The sequence below is a fragment of the Megalops cyprinoides genome, chromosome 15 (genome assembly GCF_013368585.1).
Source record: "Megalops cyprinoides isolate fMegCyp1 chromosome 15, fMegCyp1.pri, whole genome shotgun sequence".
In the NCBI taxonomy this organism is placed as follows: Eukaryota; Metazoa; Chordata; class Actinopteri; order Elopiformes; family Megalopidae; genus Megalops; species Megalops cyprinoides.
Genome location: NC_050597.1, coordinates 32,260,495 through 32,282,534, shown reverse-complemented (window position 1 = coordinate 32,282,534; position 22,040 = coordinate 32,260,495). Strand labels below are relative to the sequence as shown.

At 41.9% G+C, this 22,040-nt stretch overlaps 1 protein-coding gene across 5 annotated transcripts in view; it reads left to right on the top strand.

The window, feature by feature from the left end:
• zmiz1a (zinc finger, MIZ-type containing 1a) overlaps positions 1 to 22,040 on the top strand; it is a 191,807-nt gene that overhangs the window by 95,188 nt on the left and 74,579 nt on the right. The window contains exon 4 of one of the 5 annotated variants that reach the window (XM_036547492.1): positions 5,688 to 5,816. The exons of the other annotated variants lie outside the window; for them this stretch is intronic. The gene's annotated coding sequence lies outside the window, so the exon portion shown is untranslated. The remainder of the gene's footprint in view (positions 1 to 5,687; positions 5,817 to 22,040) is intronic. 5 annotated transcript variants of the gene reach the window in all.

Below are 22,040 nucleotides of genomic sequence, written 5' to 3'. Positions count from 1 at the left end.
TTTTGGTGTTCCTGTAACTTGGATACTGCCAGTGGCGGTTCTAGCTTGTATGGTGCCCTTATCTCCAGTGAAGGGCAATCTTAATGCGTCAGCATACCAAGACATTTTGGACAATGCTATGCTTACAACTTTGTGGCAACAGTTTGGGGAAGGCCCTTTTCTATTCCAACATGACTGTGCGCCAGTGCACAAAGCAAGGACTATAAAGACATGGTTTGATGAGTTCGGTGTGGAAGAACTTGACTGGCCCGCACAGAGCCCTGACCTCAACCCCATCGAGCACCTTTGGGATGAACTGGAACGGAGATTGTGAGCCAGGCCTTCTTGACCAACATCAGTGCCTGACCTCATAAATGCTCTACAGAATGAATGGGCACAAATTCCCACAGAAACACTCCAAAATGTTGTGGAAAGCCTTCCAAGAAGAGTGGAAGCTGTTATAGCTGCAAAAGGGGGACCAACTCCATATTAAAGTATATGTATTTGAATACAATGTCATTACAATGTAATGGTCAGGCGTCCAAATACTTTTGTCCATATAGTGTACTTATATTCCTAAAGAGATAACATAGTTGCGTACCTTTATCTTTTGCGCATTTCTCCTCTTTTTCCTAAACTGGGCACCTGATGGCTTAGACCTTTTCTTATCCATTTGTGTTGATTTTGCACTCAAGCATCAATACATTACCCATACCCCAACACTGTCAACCAACAGTTAAGACTAAACCAATTCACCTTAGTGGTGTGCAGACTGGTTTTATATTATTCTTAACAATTTCGCAGTGTCTGTGAAACTAGTGTCTGTGAAACTATATTCACAGCATTATGAATTAATTGTGGTTTATTTGGTAGCATTTCGTAGTGTGACTGATTTTGCTAATTGCATTAGTATTCCCCCACTCCCCCTACCTCAGGCTTCGAGTGGGGAGACCTGAGGTCAACCTATCCCCACCCCCCTACCCATGTCGTACTTCTGAGTGGGAGACCTTCCCAGGCAATAGCCTGCCTAGCTCACAAACTAGAATCAGGGTGCCCACTCCAACAAGGTTAATTGACCCACACGGTGACATGATATCATTGACGTGACGTGCAAGTGAGCAATAGAAAGAAAGAAATCGCGCAAATGTCACCATTCCAATTTTTTTTTGTGCAGGTGCCCCGTGCCGCCCCCGGCAAGATGCTGCCCTGGGCAGCTGCCCATGTCGCCCATACCTAAGTCCGCCACTGGACTGTACTGCATTTGCCACTGTAGTTGAAAGTAGTACCTACTTTTTCTTTTTCACTGGCTCAGTTGGTCTCTCCCTACCTGCACTCTCCCTGCCTGTACACGCGCACTGATGATGAAATGCATGAAACAATCCATTCAGCTGTTACTGCATTCCAAAGATGAAGCGGTCTACAGCTGATTATTTTAACACTTTCGCACGTAACTTATTTTATGCAATGTAGTGTGTGTTACATTATGTTTTCATTAGTGTTATTAAGCTTCTCATAGTTTTCACCGCCGCATTTGCTATATTTTTAATGTTAAATGTCTGTTTCCTCAAAGCTAGGATTAGCTAGAATTTTTTCCAATCTCGTGTTCTAATCACACCGGTTTTAGCATACGCGCTAAACAGCTAATCACACCGGTGTGATCATACGCACAAAAGGGTTAAAAAACAAAATGAGGGGAGAGAGGAGGAGGCTGGTGGAGAGGGAGAGCCAACGAGAGGTCCCGACTCGGACACAACTGATGATGAGAGTGCAGGCGCAGGCAGGGAGAGACCGACTGAGCCAGTGAAGAAGAAAAAGTACTACTTTCAACCACAATGGCTAACGCAGTACCCATGGTTGCGGTACGAGGGAAACTTAATGTTCAGAATAAAATATTTTGCAAATTTCAAGTCTCAAATCACTGTCAATCTTTACATCAATGCAAAACTAGGGTATGCAAATTAAGACAACTATTCATCAGCATGCAAGGTCATTGATTAATACCATGCTGTACCAAAAACAAAAAAGGGTGCAACCAAATCATGTGCTGGTGCGACCAACTGAGAAAGTTGGTACCACCAGTGCTACCAGTGGGAAAGTTAGTCTGGAGCCCTGGTATCACAAGGAAGATGTTGAACAAACAACGGTTATCTGCAAAATATGCAGCAAAATACTGTTTTGTTAAATTTAACTTGGTTGTGATTTCCACTTTTTTGCATGCAAGTTTAAAATTGTTCCAATAGAAACCACTAATGAATATAAACAAGAATGTTTTAATGCTGACATATGTTGTAGGGACTATTAGAATCATCATACTGGTGTGATTGTATGCATCAAAGGGTTAAATTGAGCATTTATGAAGTGCTTTAGAGGAGATTTAAAAATATGGCGATACTGTATCGTGTATCGCGATAGAGCCTAAAAATATTGTGATATTAGGCCATATCGCCCAGCCCTACATATAAGTAACTTAATTATACTATATTTGCACTGACTTTGTCTTACATTGTGGTTAGGTTATATGCCCTGAGTATACTGTACTTCACTGTAGTTGTTTTTTGTCATTTGTACTGCAATGATAAACAACCAAGTGCAAAAGAATTTGAATTAGAATCAGAATGCCTTTATTGTCATTGCACATTGTTGTACAACAAAATTTGCTGTGCAGCCCCTGAGACGGTACATTAACATTGCACACATGTACACACACAAACATACAAAATAATAAATATAATATAAAAAGATAATATAATAAATATAATAAAAAAGAAGTGGCATATCAAAAGCTACTGTTGTATATTGTATCTATGCTATTGCACCATGTAAAAATATTATTGCACTGTGCCAAAATGTACCCCTGTACCAATATTATTGCACCTTATAAAACATTAACTGTCATTGTATGGAAAACTATTACAGTTGTTAGTCCTGTGGTGTGGAGTGTTGATGATGTTGGGAGGGGGGGGGGGGGCGTGGTCGGTGGTGTTGCTAGCTGTATTTGAGCCTGGAAGTGCGGGTCTTTAAGGCCCTGTTGCACCTTCCAAATGGCAGCAGGGAGAAGAGGTGATGGCAGGAGTGAGTTGCATCCCTCAGAATCCTGCTGGCTCTGCGGAGGCAGCGTGATCTGAAGGTGTCTTCCAGTGAGGGCAAGGAGAGTCCAATTATCTCCTGGGCTGTGTTTATGACTCTCTGGAGAGCTCTCCTGTCTGCTGCTGTGCAGTTGGCATACCATGCTGTAATACAGTAATGTCAATACACTCTCAATAGAACAGTGGTAGAAGGACACGAGCAGCTGCACGGACAAGTTGGTCTTCCTAAGTGTCCTTAAAAAGTACAGCCGCTGTTGAGCCTTCTTGACCAGAGCAGTGGAGTTGATTGTCCATGTGAAGTCCTCTGTGATGTGGGCTCCTAGAAACTTGAAACTGGAAACCCTCTCCAATTCTTCTCCTTTGATGTTTAGAGGAAAGAGGTCCTCGTGGTGTCTCCTGAGGTCTATGATGAGTTCTTTAGTTTTTTTGATGTTCAGTGATAGGCTATTCTCTGTGCACCATTCTGCCAGTTTGCAGACTTCATCTCTGTAGGCTGCCTCGTCACCGTTTGAGATCAATCCCACCACTGTTGTGTCATCTGCAAATTTAATGATTGTGTTTGAGGGATATGTGGGGACGCAGTCATATGTATAAAGAGAATAGAGAAGGGGACTCAGCATGCAGCCTCGTGGTGCACCGGTGCTGAGGGTCAGGCTTGGGGAGGTGTAGTGCCCGAGTCTGACTGTCTGTGGGCGGTTGGATAGGACGTCCTTGATCAACATGCATAGTGAGTTACTGAGACCCAGCTCAAGGAGTTTGGTGACCAACCTGCTAGGGACAATAGTGTTGAATGCAGAGCTGTAGTCTCTAAAAGGCATCCTCACATATGTCCCCTTCTGTTCGAGGTAGGTCAGTGCTGTGTGGAGAGCCGTGGCAATGGCATCCTCTGTGGATCTATTTTCTCTGTAGGCATACTGGTGCTGGTCCAGGGTGGGGGAGAGGGGGTGGATTTGATGTGCTTTAAAACCAATCTTTCAAAGCACTTTGCTATGATAGGTGTGAGTGCCACTGGTCTATAGTCATTTAGACCACTGATGTTGGTCTGTTTGGGCACTGGTATGAAATTAAATAAATGTCAGATTTATTTGAAAAACAGCCAAAAAATGTCATATTCCTTCCACAGTGCAAAAGACACATATTACATCTTCATACAGCATACAGTGCATGACACAACCTTTCTGGATGTTACTGTATTATTAAATGGATCCAGTTTAGGCTTACAGCTAGGAGTCCCTGGCACTGAGAAGAAAACCTAAGGAATGAAACTGGCTTAAGAACATCTGTGTGCTTGATGAAAGGTCACTATAATGATTTAATAAACAAAAATGCAAATTGACTAAATGTGACAAAAATGTGTTTGCCTAAAATTAGACTAAATCTTCTATATTTTTTGTCGACTAAAACTAGACTAAAACTATAATTTAAAAAACGAAAATGTGACAAAAACTAATATGTATTTTAGTCAAAAGACTAAGGCTAAGACTAAATCAAAATCAACTGCCAAAATTAACACTGCAGTTAAGGCTACTTCTGAGAATAGTAGCCTCAGTGCAGTGCTGAGAGCGTGGTTTGAAGCAGTGTGGGTTTGGAGGTGGCAGGATGCTCGTTTCCAAAGCAAGCAGCTGAGCTGTGCTGGTAGGGGTCTAAATGCATTTATTTAGCATCTGTTTTAAAGCAAGAGTCTGATGAGCCGTGGCAGGCAGAGACTCTAAAGATGGCAACAACTCGGATACATCACAGAACTTGTCCGTTTTTAACCATGATTATTCATTTATATATTTATTTTTTAGATTGAAAGTTGAATGAGGTTATGTAGATTTCGGCAGAAATGGTTGATGTTTGTGTACCGCTTGCGGTATTCCCTCTAGAAAGTAACCTTGTGCAGAAATGTTTTCTCTGAGATGGGGCTAAAAAGACCAATTCCCTGTGTGTATCATTCAAAACCATATTACAACAGATGCAGCTTTGACCCTATATGACCGTCAGTGGCTAGGCTAATATGAGTGCACTGTAATGTGTGTAGTGCTGTGCAGTGGCATTACTAGCATGTCATCCTGGGGTGGGAATTTCGATATGTGGGGTGGGCAAATAAATCCAATATGAAAAGAGGTCAGCAACAATTCAAAAACCTCTCTTTCTGCCTGTACAACACAAGTTACTTTTCATTAAAAGATTTTCCAAGTTGCCAAATACTTGGAAAAGGACAGATTATTTCTTTTTTTTTTCCTTTTTTTGTCAACTCCTAAACCAAGTCACCAAACAATGGATCAAGACCAGATGAAAACCTTATCTGATGCCATCCAACAGATTAAAACTGATATGATGACTTACTTTGATACTAAAATGGATCCCATTGTTTGCACTTTGAATGGTATTGAGGACTCCCTATCTACATTGGGAGAACATGTGTCACAACTGGAACAACATGTTGGAGCAAATGAGGACGACTTGAATGATCTCTCCAATCGGGTCAAACAACTAGAAAAAGATAACTCTTACCTAATGGATAAAGCTGAGGACCTGGAGAACCTGAGTAGGTCAGAAAATCTCCACTTCATCGTATTACCCAAATCCGCTGAAAGCCATGACATGCTTGGGTTTATGGCCTGTCTGTTTCCACAGCTTCTGGGGCATGACAACTTCCCCATTCGGCCGGCTATCGAGAGGGCTCATCGCACTCCTACTGTCCGATGGAACGATAGATCCAACCCGAGGCCTATCCTGATAAAGCTGTTACACTTTCAGGATAAGGTAAAGATTCTTCGACTTGCTCACAAAAAAAAAAAACAGCTGATCTACAACAGGAACCGCATCTTCATATACCCAGACTACAGCGTTGATCTGATGAAGAGACGTTGGTCCTTCGACCCGGTCAAGCAGAGACTTCATGAACTTAAACTAAAATACTCCCTCTGTTATCCACGCACACTGAGTATGCTGGTTGATGGCAAAGAGCAATTATTTACTGACCACAAATCTGCTTAAACTTTCTTCATGTCTTCTATGAATTTCTCCATGAACTCTCCAGCGTAAGTTCCTTCCGAAGCTACTGGCTAGTTTAAACCAGCTATCCGTCACGAAGTCTATGAAGACTTCCCACTATGAACCATAATGACACTCTTTCAAGATATAGTAGGTGACTTTTTGAAATTAACTGGTTGAATTACTCCTTTCTTTGTTATTTTGGCTGCTGCTGTTGGGATGTTTACATCCAGCAGATTCACTGGTATGGTTTGCCGTAAATAAGTTTTTTTTGTTTGTTTTGTTTATATACAGCTGCCATAAAGTGTAAGCCTAGTGTCGTAAAAAGTTGTACTGACTGTACTATGAGGAATTTTTTTTTTCTCTTTCCGTCTTTATGAGGCAAGTTATACTTTTCTCCATCGGTGAACAATTTTCCATTTTTGTATGTAGTTATATGCATCAGCCTTTAACTAGCCTAACTATATTACTTTAGAAATTTCTATTGAAGATACTAGCCTTTTGCTTATTAATCACTAATCTAGTTTTTTGAGCTACATTTATTCTCTTCATTAAAACAGACACAGACAAAGCTCACTCAAAGTGGGGGTGATTTTGGCTTACTCAACTGAATCCTTGGGCATATGGGGTCAAGGGTCAATGGGCTGGTCTTGGGTTTTTTTCTTTTTTTTTCTGTGTTTGTTTTGTGTTTACTTGTTTGTCCTGTCTGCGTGTTTAGCTGTAAATGATTGTGTATTTGGTATCTCTTTGTCCTACAACTTATTTTTCTGGATCTACTTAGCTTTACTATGTTTGGTCAGTGATAGTATCCCTATAAACTTTAAATGTCAAACTGGATGGTGTTAAAAGACTAAAAGTAATTCACTTGAATATCAGAAGCCTTCTACCAAAAATTTATTTTTTTGAGCATGGGTTGAACACTACAAACCTAATGTTATTTCTTTATCAGAAACTTTGCTCACTAACAGAATATCTAACAATGAAATTAAACTTACAAACTATGTCTTATACAGAGTCGACAGAGGCACTAGGGCTGGTGGCGTAGCCACATATGTATCCTCTGATCTGGTCTCTGAGTTAATTATCCCTGATGATGAGCCTTTACATTTTTAGTGTATTTTTGTAAAGGTAACTCTGCATGAGAATTAGTACATAACTATTGGAAACATCTATAGACCTCCCTCTGCACCTGCTGAATCCTTTAACTGTATGATTTCTACTATAATTTCTATTAAATTAAATTATTATATTAGGTGACTTCAATAAGAATTGGATTGACAAATCTAGTAAAGAAAAAAAACATTATTGGAAGTCTGAACCTAACACAGTTAATTAGTGAGCCCACTCATGTTACATCTACAAGTCAATCTCTGCTTGACTGGATACTGGTCTCACACCCAAATAGATTTATAAAAGCAGGGGTTATGTCCGATTATCTTAGAGACCATGCAATTGTGTACTGTATCTGGAAAATTAAACTACCCAAATTGCCACCCAGATTAATCAGAATCAGGCACTATAAGAAAATGAATATAGTTCGATTTATTAATGATCTAATTTCAATTAATTGGGACAGGTATTAACTAATACCAAATGTTCACGATGCTTGGGACTTTTTATATTCTGAAGTCACTGAAGTTATTGACAAACATGCTCCCTTGAAAACTACCAAGTTAAGGGAAGGCATCTTCCCTGGATTAACTTCTGATTTTATAAGTATTTTTAGGCAGAGAGATAATGCCTGAGCCACATTTCGAAAGTCCAAGGATCCTGCTGATTGGGAAAAGTACAGACGGTTAAGAAATAGGAGCAAAAATATGACCAGAAATGCCAAATCCAAGTATTTTAATGAATCTCTTGCTCACTTTAAAAATCCTAAATAATTTTGGAATTAAAACTATAATTAATGTATCGGATAAAACTTCACCTAATCAGTTAAGAGTTAATAATGTTATACTGCATGATCCACTTTTAGTCGCTCGAGCATTTAATCAGCATATAATAATAATAATCAGCATTTCTCCTTGGTTTGCTCTGCCATAATGCCTGATCCTTCTACTGGTGGTGATTTTAACAATGTACTGTCTAGTCACAGCTCTTTCTCTTTCAGGAGAATAACACCTGTCGAGGTACAGGATGCTATTAATAATCTAAAAGTGAATAGTGGTCCTGGGTTAGATGGCATTGAAATCATATTTCTCAAATTATCGTCCCACATTCTCATGTACCCTCTTGTGATCTTTTCAACATGTCTTTATCTACTTATGAAATACCTGCCATATGGAAATGTTCACGTATCACTCCTTTGCACAAGGAGGTGATATACTTAACCCAGTAACTACAGAACAATTTCAATCATCTGTTCTACTGCAAAAGTATTTGACAAATTAATTTATGATCAATTGTCATATTATCTTAATAAGTACAATATCCTATCACGTTTTCAATCTGACTTTTGATCTAATTAACAACTACTGCCTTGTTAAAACTTACAAATGATATTTTCTCCGCATCGAACGATAGAAAATTAACAGGTGCAATTTTCATTGACTTGACCAAAGCTTTTGATCTGGTTGATCATTACCTTCTTTTAGATAAACTTCACTCAGTTGGTCTGTCACGTAATGCCTTACTTTGGTTCAACTCCTATCTTCATAACAGAAAACATTGTGTTATTATACAAGGAAGCAAATCTGATATATTAGTACAGCAATGAGGTGTGCCTCAAGGTTCAACTCTTGGTCCACTTCTTTTTTCCATTTTTATTAATGATCACAACTAATTGTTGTGTTCAACTTTATGCAGACGATACAGCAATATACACATCTAAACCTAACTTGATACAGATTGAATCAGCTCTGCAGTCTGATTTTAATACCCTACAACACTGGCTTTCAGCTAATACATTACTACTCAATAAAACTAAATCTCACACTATGATTTTTGGAACTCGCCAAAACATTAAATCCAAATCTAAAGCTTATTCATGTGTTATTGCCTGTCTTGATGGTACTCAACTTCAAAGAGTTGAACATATCAAATACCTGGGCCTATGGCTTGATTCTGAACTCTCATTTAAATGCCATATTGATTATTTTGTGAAGAAAATGAATCTCGGTATCGGTGTTCTTTACCGCTCCAGAAACTGCTTTTCATTTACTGTTAAAAAGAAGCTTGCGTTACAGCTCATTTTACCAATATTGGATTATGCTGATGTTGTATATCAGACTTCATCTAAAACTAATCTTCTTCCAATCAATATAGTATATAATAGACTATGCAGATTTGTTCTTGGCTGTCCTTTCACCACTCATCATTGTACAATGTATGAAACTCTTAATTTGCCCTCTCCCATCATAAGAAGACAGCGACATTGGCTCCAATTTATTTTCAGATGTATACATTTCAATTACCCTCAATATTTAAAGCAGTTTATGGTACGTTTTTCCTCTGATTATCAACTGAGACATTCTATACAGCCCCTTTTTTCTGTACCTGCAGTCTCTAAGTCAATAGCTAAGGAAGCCTTTATGTTTAAAGCTCCCTCTGATTGGAATAATCTACCCGTAAATATTCGGTCTATATCATCTTTCAACTTGTTCAAAAATGCCCCATCTTCTTATTATAGGATCAGTTGTACATGTCCATTTTAACACCTCTATAATCTACAATTATGTTATAATTATGTTTTATAACTTTATTACTTAATGCTGTCACTAACATTAATACTTTTCTATAATCTATAAATTAATGATCCACTTTTATGCTCTGTCTGGAATATGATCTCCAGACTTTGTATGTCTTATTTGATATTTATTGTTTTTTGTTTGTTTGTTTTTTGTCACATTTGGTATTGCCTAATTAGCTTGTTATTTTGTTTTGTTGAACGTTTTGTCTAATTGTGTCTATATTGTATTATTGTCATTGAGGACCCCCTCGAAAGCGAGATGGTAAATCTCAAGGGGTTATTCCTAATAAATTTACATACTCCGATAAAAGCCCACATATACAATAGTCAATGCAGCTACGGTCGTGCTATTCCCATATGACAAAAATTATTAGAACTGCTGATTATTTCCCTTCATTTTGTAATTGCAGTTATTAATGTAGTTTGATAGACATGAACAACCATTGAACAAGATGGCGGCGTGTGCAGACGCAGCGGCTTCCTCTCTGTCCCCACTTAACTTATAAAAACAGTCTACATCATATTCCTGTGGAATATGTAGTTATATTTAGATTTTTTATATTTATTTTTCATATTTATAAACCTACCATGTGCCTGGATGCCCTTGCTGTAAATATTTGTAGCTTGTTTTCTGTGAAAATTCTTGTTCTTGTCTCTCAGTGTCATTGTGTTATGTCGAACTGTTGTATTGTCACCGTGGGCCTGAGAGAAACGCAATTTCAATCCTCCGTATGTCCTGTGCATATTGGAGAATTGACAATAAAGTTGACTTTGACTTTGAAATTTACAGAAATGATGGCTGAGAGTGCAGTACTAGCAAACTTAATGCAGAACTATAGGATGTCATTTTCAAGGCTAGTAAGACAAAAATGTCAGATGTAAGATGTGTTTGCCTTGTGTTTTCTTTTGGAACACTTTCTCAAAACAAATTCTCAACTGATGTAGTCTATAGGCACCTAAGGCATAGGAAAAACCTCCACAGGCATAAGATATAGAACACAAAAAGAAACTTTTTTTTTCTTTAGAATGGAAATGTACAATAAGATAAAAAACTTGTTACTGGACATAGGGGATTAAATATAGAGAACTGCAACATCTCTGGTGGGATTACATAACTAATTACATGTTCAGATTTTTTGTGATTGCTTTATTATATGCTAAAATCACCAAATTTCTTTTCCTAGCATGTAACATGGACCTGCATAATGCAGTGGGGACTCGAGAGAGTGTAGAGAAGGAGTTCTCACATGTTGCTGATGACACACCGATGATCAGTGCAGTAATATATATTTTATGCAACACAGGGAATCCATCTTTGTCCTCTTGTACACATCTATATACTGTGGAGAGATCTGTGTTGCGGGGTTGTTTGTTAAGTAACTGTCACACACTGCAATGAGAGCTGGATGCAAGTGTGGAAGCACAAAACTTTATTCTGGAACGGGGCAGGATACAAACAGGGCTCCAACAGACAATCAGACGGGAGACAGGCAGGAATAGAATAACAGGTTGGATTCAAAAAAAGAATCTGGGATCTGGGAAACCGGGCTTAACATACCCTTACGTGAGAGTAGACTTCGCGAAGGAGAACTAAACACAAGGGTTTAAATAGGGGAACAAATCAATGCTAATGAGGTAGAGACAGGTGAGGGAGATAATTGTTGATCAGACTGATGATTAATAGATCAGCAACACTGAGTGCTGAATGGTTGTAGCCGGAGTGAGAGGAGGCGAGGTTGTTACAGTAGCATTGGTTTGGCCACAAGAATTTCATTGAGCAAGTTCACATTGTTTTGTGTTGTGCCTGCAAGCACCTGTAGTGGATTCAGGAAAATATGTTCATGTCTCCTGCCAAAATCTTCCTCATTTCTTGATGTGGCTTTCACAGATCCACATTTGTTTTGGAAAATGTAGTTTCCATTTCAACAGTGGCCTGATCAAGGATGTTGAACTTGGACCTTTTCAGAGATTGATTCACAGTGACAGTGTGGTTATCAGAATCACTGTGTTCAACAGTAGAGAAAACAAAACAGTCAAAGTGTTTTCTCACAGTTCTTTTCCTTTTAGCAGGATTTTAATCCACAGAAACTGGAAAATGTTCCACCCAGAAAACATCATTTCACATGTTTTTCAAAGATTCAGTTGAAGTCCTCACACCTCCCCAGCATTACACAAATGTACTGGCTGTGCCTGTAAAATAGAATTGGCTGGCTTCAGAGCACCTAGTACATGGACAAGAAATTTTCCAATTTCAAAGAAATTATACCTTTTTCCCTGGGCCAACAGACCAGATGTCTCTGTACAGATATCCATGGGAGCATGGTAATCCTCAGCTACTTCAGATGAAACAATCATAATGGAATCTGCATTCTCAACAGTGAAACCCTGTAACATCATAATGACTAGTCCAGCGAATCTCTAGTAGCCTTTTGACCATAGGGGCATTGTGCTTTTGTGCAACATGGTGTCTGCGACAGAAGACGTTCAAGTAATTACACCATTCAAAAAACTTTCATGCATTTGGTTATGAACTAAACCTTTAACTGATTTTTCATAGGGTGGTCAAACAACCCTTTTGGGTGGGCAATGCCCACCTCCCGCCCACCTGTAGAAACACCCCTGATGCTGTGTATTCTTCAAATTGCCTTGCTTTAAAAGCAGTTTACTGCAGTGGGCTCCTGTCTTTTTAACGTGGTTAAAGGGGGTGGGCAGGTCCCTGTACAACTTTTGAGAGTCTTATACTGTCCTTTTGAGAATTTTTATAAAGAAGAACTCCTTGAATATCATTTGCTAGCAGCATGGTCAGTTAAATGAACCAGCACTTATAGCCTGGTCTTTGTATCCCTGGCAGGCGCTGTAGGTAAGTAAACTGCGGTAAGCGGGGGGTCCAAATGTGGCCTGTTCGGTGGTATTTTAGAAATGAGACGCTACCACCGCCAAACGTAAATCTACGATGTCCTTTGTTGGATTTTCTTCTAATTTTAAAAGTAAACAAACCGGACCAAAAGCACGCTTGGAGAAAAAGCTTTATTTGGTGGAGATGGAATCTGGCATTTCTGCCTGCAAAGCTTTAACTCAGAGAACTGTTACCATGATCGGCCTTTTATACCATGAAACAAATGGCAACAGACAATAGGTTTGCAATGTTGCAACATCAGCCTATGCTCCCAATGTAAATCAGAATCTTTTGATGCCCCTTTGTCTGATGATGGTTGCCAATTGCCCACCCCCGGTTGTGTTCTACAATTGATGGCTGTTGCCTGCCTTAATCAATTGCTCTTGGCTCAAACTGTAACGTGGCGCCAGAGGTGTGGAGCTTCCTTTGTAACTATGATAATATGGCCATCAGATTCAACAGTTCTCTTATTCTGAACCATGTCTGGTCAGAAGTTACTATTATCTTACACCTTGCATGACGAAAGCCTGTTCACACGGTCGATAAACAAGAGGTGTTGAGAATTTAACATGTCCCATCCAAGGGTGAGAGACAAAACTGCAGCAGGTCGAGGAGCGAAGCAGGGCAGGGGAATTCATAAGTGGGATGTTTCCTGCCTCTTGGTTTCTGGAAGTTGGATGTTGTTGTAGATGCGGGCTCTGCAATTTCCGCTTTCCATTAGCCATCTGGCCATGACGGGTTGACCGAAAGCCCTTTCTGATTTACGGTTTTTCCAGTGTGGAAGTTTTTACCTCAGCAGCACAGACTTATACCCTATACCCCCTAATCGCATTCTTCTAGATTAGTAGTGGATTAACCATTTCCTTTGTCCTCAGAGGCTGGAGATCACACCAGTTCTGCCCAGAGAGGGGCATCTTCCATAGGGAATTGTTGAATCATTTCACTCAGTACAGTGTCAGAAATTAGCATCATCTCACATGCAGAGACACAAACAACCATTAAAACGGCATGTTTTTTCCTTTCTTCAAATTGTTAAAAATTGCCTGAGAATGCCAGAGGATAAACGAATGCAACGATATGTATGATTTCATGAAAGACTTGTTGATATACACTCTCTTGTCTCTTGATCTAGAAACTCATCTAAATGGAAAACACATTGTGTTCATTACTTGCAAGATGATTGAACACAGTTGTCATGGTTACAGGTGCGTGAGAGTGAGCGCTGGTCTGAGGCCAGAGAGTAGAGGAGGGGAACAGAGCACCTTTCAGCACAGATGGGGGAGAGCTACGAGTGAGAGTGCAACAGCACTGCTCAGTAATGTCATTGATTTCGAAGGCTGTTAAAGACGGCATATCAACATGCAGCAAGCTTATTTCGGTGTTTCTTCATTGTGACATACAGTGCATTCACAAAATATTCATACCTTTTCACTTTATTCACATTTTGTTATGTTGTAGCCTTATGCTAAAATCATTTAAATTCATTTTTTACCTCATCAATCTACGCTCAATACCCCATAATGACAAAGCAAAAACAGGATTTTACAATTTTTTTGTAAATTTATTAAAAATAAAAAACTGAAACATCACATTGACATATATTCAGACCCTTAACTCAGTACTTAGTTGAAGTCCACAAAGACTCGAGCGATTACACCCTCGAGTCTTTGTGGATATGATGTGACAAGCTTTACGCAACTGGATTTGGGGATTTTCTGCTATTCTTCTCTGCAGATCCTCTCAACCTCTCTCACATTGGATGGGGACCGTCGGTGGACAGCCATTTTCATGTCTCTCCAGAGATGTTCAAGTGGGTTCAAGTCTGGGCTCTGGCTGGGCCACTCAAGCACATTCACAGAGTTGTCCCTAAGCCACTCCTGCGTTGTCTTGGCTGTGTGCTTAGGGTTTCTGTTGGAAGGTCCACCTTTGGCCCATTCTGAGGTCCTGAGCACTCTGGAGCAGGTTTTCATGAAGGATATCTCTGTAATTTGCACCGTTCAGCCCTCAACACTGACCAGTCCCCAATCCCTAGGTCTGAATGCTTTCTGAATGCACTGTACCGATTGAGATCCGCTGCATTGTGACATACCAATTGTGATAAGTTGAGGTCCATATTATGTAAATCTTTACGATTTATGTTTGTGTATGTGTGTTTGTGTGTGTGCTTGTGTGTACAAATGGAAGGTATCAGTAAAAAAATGTAAAATATGTAGATATTTAATCTCTCTATAATATATAACATAATATAAATGAAAGTCAGAGAGAGTGTCACTAATAGGACGGGTTCATAGGCTGCTGCTTTATATTGGCAGAATTTGGTCATTGCTCTCATTTCATTCATCACTCATCAATCCAAAGTTATTCCATTTGCAATTATTCATTTGTTGGCGTGATTCCATTTCAAGTGCCAACTCGCATTTGTACAATCTAATTGAGTGGGATTATCCCATTATTTAATGTTTGTAATTGTTCATTTATTGAATGCCTGGTGGTGGCTTTCAGTCCTCATGCTTACTCACCTCTTAAAGAGCTTTGAGTTTGCTACCCTCACAGAATAAAGGGAGGTGACGGGCGGGCATCTGATAGCAGTGTGATATCAATTGGCTTATATCTTTTTTGTTCTCCTTTTTTTTTTTCCTCCTGCCAAAATTGATAATGGCAGGAAAAAAAAATTAGCCCGAGGCAGATTTTCTCCAAGGTGTTTTGCTCCCGTATTATGCCACAATTTATGTATTCTGTGGTTGAGCGGGTCTCTGCTGAAACCCCAACCTTAACTCTGTGGTTGTTTCAGAGTTTATTGTGTGTGCTTAAATCAGCCAGTGATGTTGTTCGCTCCACCTGTGTACTGGTGTGGTGGTCAGAGATCCTAAGATCCTGGACTGAAAGCCACTGTCCCTGGGTTGAGCAGCTAAGCACAGTCAGCAACAGGTCATGAGCAGAATGTGCCATCCTCATCCCAGGCAAAGGGATTGTCAGGCGGTTGTCACCTATTTGTGCTTGTTCTGTGGAGGACACCAAGGGAACAGGGGAACCCTCTTTTGCTGTTTTCTAGCCTTAAACCTCAACATAAATTTTCAGAAACACTTGCTCTCCACAATGCTCTGTAACCTTACAACCTGTCTTTGTAAAGTTGCAGAGCATTTTGGGAAAATAACATCATGCCTGTATAGTTTTTGTCTGCCTGGCTCCGTGCTCTGCAGCTGCTACAGTTTCGAGACACTTCATCCTGCACACTCACAGCTGAAAATTCGCAATGGCCTTTCGATTAATTTTCTCAACACATGTAAATGAAATCAAATTTGAACCACTTGTGAGAACCACTTGTTCAGACAGGGTGGTATTAAAGCGTAAAAAGTGTGTTCAATCAAGTGTGAATGAGGCTCAGTGGCCAAGAAACCCCCCTGTGACGCCCCTTGACCAGGGGGTAGGACTAACCTAATTGGTGGGCCCAAACCAGCAGACCCAAACGCTGTCTTTCAGTCCAATACCTGCTATCTCATTAGCCAAGTGCTCCAGCTAAATATGTTCTGAAATTGCATCTTTATCCTGAATCCTCTGTCATGCACAAAGCAGGAGAACCAAGCGGGGGTCTGCTGTAATTAGAGACAGACATTTTAAAGGCAGGCCTTTTATTGCCGCTGATTAATTCTTTTAATTAGTGGGAGCTGTCTTGTTCCTGCTAGCAACTGCTGTAATTAGCAGCTGTAGAGTATTTAGCCTGCGTGTGCAGGTCTTTGGACGCTATTGACACCTCATTTCTGGGTACGAGTCCCCAGCTTTTAGCTGATCTTTTTAAATGGGTCTTTTTAAAAAACACTTAAGCCTTTCTGTCAGAGGAGCCCATGAAAGTGCACATCCATAATGAACATATGAACGTATGTACATGTGGGGGTATGTTCAGATGTGAGCATGTGTGTTTGTGCATGGGCATTTGCACTGTGTCTGTATGTTGCACGTGCATTGTATGTTGTATGAATGTGTGCACATATTTTTGTGTTTGTGTGTCTCTGCAAGATTCATGCCCTTGTGGAACTGTGGGATTGCTGGCGGAACAGTGTTTTCAGAGGCAAGGGAAGGCCGTAGCCCCTGCCGACATACCCACCCCTATCCCCGGCAGAACAAAGCCAATGTGCTCCGTCTGTGAGGTCCCGGTCACTGTCGGCTAGTGACCCGGCTGAGATCGAACCCGGGCCGTAGCGTTCAGTCTACACTCAGAACGAGTGCTTTTATACCGACTGAGCCACTCGGGAGCCCCTGATCACATGCTATTTTTAGCATGGGAGGATTATGTAATATGACACAGAGCATGGTCGATCATGTGATTGTGGAAGGCTCTGTTTGTTCCCAGACCCTGAGCTGATGTCACTCTTTATTGATACCGGACATATTAGTTAAAGACCAGCAGTGTGGTGTAGAGGTAAGGAGCAGAAGTTGTACACATGATGGCGGCGCATGCACAATGCAAGGCTCAGCGTCTCCCCAGAATCTGCAAATTAGCAGTGGTTTTCCTGCTTGTTTCGAGTCCGTTTGTACAGGACAGCCTTACTTTAACATGGTACACCCGACAGGAACTTTTGGACATCGGCCTACGCCACACCAACAGCTGTATCACCAATCTTCGACTCATCCCCGCGATCTCCAAAACACCGGAGGCTATGCAATCTGCCCGGCCGGACAGAAGTGCTCGCAGACGGCAACGAGACCGTAAACAAAGGCGAGGGAAGCAAGGAGGACTAAGGGCTAAGCTAAAGCTAACACCACACTGGCTCCCTTTACCCAGCATTTTCCTCACTAATGTGCAGTCACTGGTGAACAAGATGGATGAGTTACGACTCCGCATCACCAACAGTAAGAGACTTATGGATTGTAACATCATGATTCTTACAGAAACCTGGCTAAACAGCTGCATACCCAACAACGCTATTGAGCTAGCTGGACGCTACATCCTCCGGGCAGATAGAACGGCAGATGACTCCGGTAAAACCAGAGGCGGAGGACTGTGCATTTATGTAAACAACGCCTGGTGTACAAACTCTGTCATCACTGAGAGCTGCTTTTATTGTTGCGGGTGATTTTAATCACTCCAACTTGAAGGCAGTGCTGCCTAAATTCTACCAGCATGTTTCCTGCCACACTAGAGGAAACAAAACTTAGGACCATGTTTACACATACATAGCTGGAGCATACAAAGCTACCCCCCCCCCCCACCTAGGACAGTCAGACTACCTTTCTTTGTTTCTCACTCCCAAGTACTCACCACTCATCCAACGTGTGAAGCCATCAGTGAGGACCATCAAAGTGTGGCCTGAAGGGACGGACTTTGTACTACAGGAAAGGTTCCAACACACGGACTGGAGTATGTTTGCCTCCCAGGCTACCTGTGACTCTCACACGGACATTGACATCTACACCTCCTCTGTGCTGGATTATATTAATACCACCATTGACAGCGTCACTACCCAGAAACAGATCACCACATACCCAAATCAGAAGCCGTGGATGAACAAGGAGGTCTGGCTCCTGCTGAAGGCCCGCAACGCCGCCTTCAGATCAGGCGATGCTCAAGCCTACAGTTTATCCAGGGCCAACCTGAGGAGGGGCATCAAGAAGGCCAAGCACTGCTACAACGGTCGAGGACCACCTCACCAACTCCGACCCCCAACGTATGTGGCAGGGCATCCAGGCCATCAGTGACTACAAGCCCAGCAACACCACCCCGACAACCACTGATGTCTCCTTCCTCAACAAGCTAAATGACTTCTATGCTTGCTTTGACCGGGATAACCAGGAGACAGCTTCTAAGATCTCCCTGCAGACCACCAGCCCCTCACACTCTCCACCACAGAAGTCTATGCAGCACTGAGCCGGATCAATGCACGCAAGGCTGCTGGACCTGACGGCATCCCTGGACGCGTGCTCAGGACATGTGCTGGACAGCTGGCTGGGGTTTTTACGGACATTTTCAACCTGTCCCTCAACCAGGCAGCTGTGCTGACATGCTTCAAAACCACCTCCATTGTGCCAGTGCCTAAACAGTCCACCCCAACGTGCCTGAATGACTACCGCCCTGTAGCGCTCACGCCCATAGTTATGAAGTGCTTCGAGCGACTGGTCCTGGCACACCTAAAGACCTGTCTCCCATCCACACTGGACCCCCACCAATTTGCTTACCGCAAGAATCAGAGCACGGAGGATGCTGTCTCCACAGCATTGCACTCTGTCCTCACGCATCTGGAGAATAACAACTTATATGCAAGAATGCTGTTTGTGGACTTTAGCTCAGCATTCAACACCGTCATCCCATCCAGGTTAACCAACAAACTTCAAGCTCTAGGCATGAATACATCTCTCTGCAACTGGATCTTGGACTTCCTGACCAATAGACCTCAGCATGTTAAGTCAGACAACACTTGCTCCTCCACCGTCACACTGAACACCAGCGTACCACAGGGCTGTGTGCTGAGCCCGTTCCTCTACTCCCTCTTCACCCATGACTGCAAGCCTGTGCATGGTTCCAACTCCATCATCAAGTTTGCAGATGACACCACGGTGATCGGCCTTATCAGTGACAACGATGAGACAGCCTACAGGGAGGAGGTAAAGCATCTGGCAGCATGGTGTGCTGACAATAACCTGCTCCTTAACACAAAAAAGACAAAGGAGCTCATTGTGGACTTCAGGAGGGAGAAAGGAGGCACGCTTGACTCCATCCACGTTAACGGGATGGCTGTCGAACGTGTCTGTAGCTTCAAGTTCCTGGGGATCCACATTTCAGAGGACCTGTCCTGGACCAGCAACACCACCAGCCTGGTCAAGAAGGCTCACCAGCGCCTTTTCTTCCTGAGGACACTGAAGAAAAACTATCTCTCTTCAGCAACCCTGGTGAACTTTTATTGCTGCGCCATCGAGAGCATCTTGACCAGCAGTATCACAGTCTGGTATGGGAACTGCTCGGTTTCAGACCGCAAGGCTCTGCAGCGGGTGGTGAAGACTGCCCAACGCATCACAGGGTTTCCGCTTCCAGCCATTGAGGACGTACAGATGATACGCTGTCTACATCGAGCCCAAAGCATCATCAAGGACTCCTCCCACCCAACTCATAAACTGTTTGTCCTCCTGCCTTCTGGGAGGCGCTTCAGGAGCCTCCAGTCCAAGACCAGCAGGTCCAGGAACAGCTTTTTCCCCACAGCTATCTCCTTACTGAATTCTGCTCCCCGCTGACTTCCCTACACTACTATGCACATCTCATTGCCCCTCACATCCTTATCCCCCTGGCCGGGACTGATTGCAATATATTTACCACCTGCACTACTAGAAGGTTATCTGCACTTACAGTAATACTATAACTTGATACAGTTGCTTACTGTAGCTTATACTGCACTATTCTTTGACCCATTCAAAGCAACTACATATACCATCAGTCTGTTATTTGTAATCTGTAATCCAGAGCCATTTAATATATTATACAACTGTAAATATCATAGCATATATTATATACACTGTATATATCTATCTGTAAATTTGTCCATAACTACTGACCTCATAATGTACATATCACATTGTATATATCCATCTGTACAAAAAATGTCCATAGCAGTCATCTTATACTGTACATACATATAACTGTAATATAGCCTCTGTACTTGCTGCTTACTGTACTTCTGGTTAGATGCTAACTGCATTTCGTTGCCTTGTACTTGTTACATGTGTAATGACAATAAAGTTGAATCTAATCTAATCTAATCAGAAGTTGATGGTTCACTTCCTCCATGGGGCACTGCTGTTGTACCCTTGGGTAAGGCACTGAACCTACAGTTGCCTCAATAAATATCCATCTGTATAAATAGATAACATATGGGAATTGGTTACAACGTAGGAATTGGAACCTATGTGAATCGGTCTGGATAAGAGCACCTGCTAAGCTAACTAAATGTAAAATGATCAAGCAGCCAAGAAAAACGAATGTTCAGTGAGCTGCAGTAGGGCCAGAGGTGTCGTGCTGTGATTTCGCTGAGGGCACTGTATAAACTACCATGGATTATAATCCGTGATGACCATTAACTGCAGTAAAATAAAAGATGATACAGATAGCCAGTGGTCAAGAAGCTATAGCTGTCAATTTAAGTACCAGATAAATATTTCATTAAATATTCAGGAAGTTTGTTTCTCACAGGATTTCTAGGCGCATCTGAGCTGTCATAGCTATGCATATGATCTTGGGCAGCAGTGTTGCATACTGGAAGGGAGCAAGGCTTGTAACTGAAAGTTTGCTGGTTCACTGCTCTGCTGGTGCACTGCTTTTGTACCCTTTGGCAAGGTACTTAACACAGAATTGTCTTAGTAAATATCCAGCTGTATAAATGGATATTTATACCGTTTAAAAACTGTAACCTGTGTAAATAGCTCTGGATAAGAGCATCTGCTAATTGACAAAAATGTAATGATCTTCACATCGGTCCAGTTGGTAATAAAGTGGTACTTTGGCCGATCAGATGACCCATCAATGTACATTTCACAGTAAGGCACAACACGCTGTTTCATCTATGATTACCGTTTATGTTGTTTATCTGTCCCAGGACTTCGGCCCCCTCGCTGTTGTTTTTGTGTTCTCCTTGTCTGTCAGTGTCGTCCATGTGCTTTTATTTACAGTTCCCTTGTGTTCCGGCCCTGCCCCACTCTCTGCCCTGTCCCCGCCCACCTGATTTCCTGATCACCTCCACCTGCCTGCCTGCCCACCTGCATCCCATCTCCTCGTCAGCCCCAGCCCTTTATATTCCCTGCTTGTCTTGTTGCCAGTTCGTCTCAGTGTTTTCTCTGTTATGTAACTGCCTTGTTTCTCGCGTTATTGATCTCGTGCTGACTTCTGCCTGACTGCCTGCCTCGTCCCTGCCTGGCATCCTGCCTTGGTTGCATGATCTGCCTGCCTACCTGGTTTGACCCAGCCTGTTTCTGTTTTTGATCCCTGCTCCTTGTTTGTTGTGCCTCGGACTGCCTTCCTGGTTTTTGACCCTGCCTGTTCTGCCACCACAAACTTGCCTTGTGATTCTAAATAATCCCCTTGGAACCTGAGTACGACTGGTCTGCGTTTGAGTCCGTGCCTGTGCCCTGACATCCTTGTTCATTTAGACCAGGGTGATCAACATGTGGCAGCTGCAATGTTGACTAACAGTAGGGCGAGGGAAAATTTGGCTAGGCACAGACATTGGGAAGACAAAGGGGAGAGGAAATTACAGTCAGTCTGCTCTTTTATTTAGTATGTAAATGTTAAGCTGAAACTGTGAAATGTAAGTGCGAGTACCTGTAGATTCAGCTGTTCAGTGCTTCTAGCTGGCAGACCTTGTAATGCTGAGCTCAGACCATGAGTATGCAGCAATGGACCTGTAATCCTGTTTGAGATCTAAAAGTGCTT